The following is a 2,656-nucleotide window of genomic DNA, read 5'->3' on the forward strand; positions in this document are numbered from 1 at the left end:
GCAACAGTTTCTTCGTGATAACAACTTTGAAGTTATTCCTCATGCTCCCTACTCACCTGACCTGGCTCCTAGTGACTTTTGGTTTTTTCCAACAATGAAAGACACTCTCCGTGGCCGCACATTCACCAGCGATTTTCCAGTGGTCAAAACAGACTCCTAAAGAAGCCTTCGCCGCTGCCATGGAATCATGGCGTCAGCGTTGTGAAAAATGTGTACGTCTGCAGGGCGATTACGTCGAGAAGAAACGCCAGTTTCATCGATTTCGGGTGAGTAGTTAATTAGAAAAAAAATCGGAGGCCTTAGAACTTGAATGCACCTCGTAGCAGAGGGTAGGCCCACATGTTTCCAAGTTGGTTTCTATGGGAAACCCTGGTATATCCTCCATACAGTCCCCGTCTTTCTCGATGCGATTTCCATCCTTATTTGCGTCGTGAAAAAAGATATTCGCGCCTTCGATTTTCTTCGGACGATGAGGTGCCCGTCTGGGTACAATCGTGGTTCCGAAGGCAACCGCAAACGTTTTTCCGCGCAGACACTGACCATCTTGCCTTATAGCGGGATAAATGTATTAACAGTTATAGCGATTACTTCTGAAATAACAAACAGTTTACTACGTTCTTTTCCTATATTTCTCTTTTTCATTTGACCACCCATTACAAACAACATTCTTGTCAGATGACAAATCTTTGCAGTGAAGAGAGAGAGAGCCATTTGACTGGGAAAAATTACTAAGAATTTTTGCAGCACACAAAGGAAGGAGTACGACAGCTTAGCGTCCCTTCGACTTCGAGATCATTAGATGCGTACTAATAACGTAGTTGGACAAAAATGACGGAGTAAATTGGCCTTCTTGAGGGATCCAACTGGTCTTCACCTGGTGTGATTGAGGGACAAGTAAGTAATTAGGGAAGTCAGTCGTAATACAATCCCACCCATCCCTAATACGAGTTCAGCATCTTAATCAGTGTGCCATTCTATCTTATTGTCCTTCTTATCTCTTGAGGTCCTCACGAGCTTTTCCTTCAATTAACATTCATCGATATCGTAACATTCTACAGCTGTTGGTTTGTTATAAAATGCCAAATGATCTATGACTACCTGGATTCATGGATTACCTTACCAAATCTTGCGTCTTGTGGATTGTAAATTTCCGAAAATTTCTCCCTCATCTGCCAAAAATCAAAGTTAAAAATATGTTTGTTGATTTCAGCACATGATTTAGCTTCATTCTGTTGCCTTAGCAGACGGAACGCAAAACGAAATTATTGCATAAACGCCTGTCGCACGCTTAACTTATCTCCATAAATAGCTCGTTTGTTGCTAGAAAACTTTTGTAAATAAACAATGACAGCAGTTAAAATATTTGTACGACCCTGCCAGGATTCGAACCTGGAATCTTCTGATCCGTAGTCAGACAGCAGTTAAAATATTTGTACGACCCTGCCAGGATTCGAACGTGTGTTCATCCGATCCGTAGTCAGACGCGTTATCCGTTGCACCACAGGGCCACAGCAGCCAAAGAGCCTTACAAGTCAAATCAAGTTTTCACCTTACGGATTCGAAACGCTATTTATTGCATCTAATGCTAGGATTTTTACTTCCATTGCTGCAGATAAAAAGCTTTCCGTATTCTCGTGAATGCTGTAATCAGACACGGAAAATGATAAGGACGCGAATTTAGCATTACCATTTGAAGGAAACAATTCTCCCGGTTAGCGATCGGTTTCTAATGTTGGAAAAGCACGGCAGCAACTTTGTTACGGCAGTTTTCACAAAATACATTATTTGATTACATAAATGCCTTGTGATTTGCATTCAGATTCCAGACAAGAATAAATTACATTAACTTCTATTTTCTTTGAAAGACGTTTTGATATGCTGCGAAGGGCTTTCCAATAGTTAACTGCTTTGAAGCAGTTGCAGTATAAATAAAAATTGAGTTTGTAAAATTTTTTTTTTGTAATACAGTTTTGCAATCATGAATTTCCATGCCTGCTGTCGTGCTGTTGTAGTTAAGGTAAGTGGATCAATGCGTTGCTTAAAGCTCTCCTGCCAGATAATTGCAATCATAATGCCTCGAAGGGTTTTCTCACAAGCCTTTAATATTCTACAAATACAATAGTTCATATCAGAGTAAAGCTGCAAACAAGAGGGTAATAGAATGACAGATAGCAGATTCTGTATTTCCATTTTACTTTCAACTAACGATCTACACACAAAGTATGTCTAAAATACAGCACATCGTTCCTGAAAGTGCTGCTATTGTTCCTACCAGTATTTTGTAGAACGGAGTGAGTACGGCGTACTGGATATGTCACCAACATGAAATGGGAAGTCACATATGATTTCAGGATAAAGCTGCCGCGCGGTATTAGCCGAGCGGATGCTGAACAGTTGGTGCAGTGGATAGAATTTATGTCGGCACGGTAGCTCTGCGTGTTCGGTCAGAGAGCTGTGTGCTCTCTGTAATAAAAAAGCAGTCAACGAATCACCGATCAACTTGAACAGATGTCTTGTGACGTCCGCCCAGACCAAAAGCAACTGACTAAAAGCGGTCTAAGGCACTGCAGTCATGAACTGTGCGGCTGGTCCTGGCGGAGTTCCGAGTCCTCCCTCGGGCATGGGTGTGTGTGTTTGTCTTTAGGATAATTTAGGT

General features: G+C 41.6%; 1 non-coding gene across 1 annotated transcript; it reads right to left on the reverse strand.

Annotated features, from left to right (window-relative positions):
* Positions 1 to 1,368: 1,368 nt before the first annotated feature.
* Positions 1,369 to 1,508, reverse strand: Trnar-acg. The gene is made up of 2 exons: positions 1,472 to 1,508; positions 1,369 to 1,404 (listed from the first exon to the last, which is right to left on the reverse strand). It is a non-coding gene; the product is annotated as a tRNA-Arg (tRNA).
* Between the last annotated feature and the right edge of the window lie 1,148 nt (positions 1,509 to 2,656).

Source organism: Schistocerca americana, chromosome X (genome assembly GCF_021461395.2).
Source record: "Schistocerca americana isolate TAMUIC-IGC-003095 chromosome X, iqSchAmer2.1, whole genome shotgun sequence".
Taxonomy (NCBI): domain Eukaryota; kingdom Metazoa; phylum Arthropoda; class Insecta; order Orthoptera; family Acrididae; genus Schistocerca; species Schistocerca americana.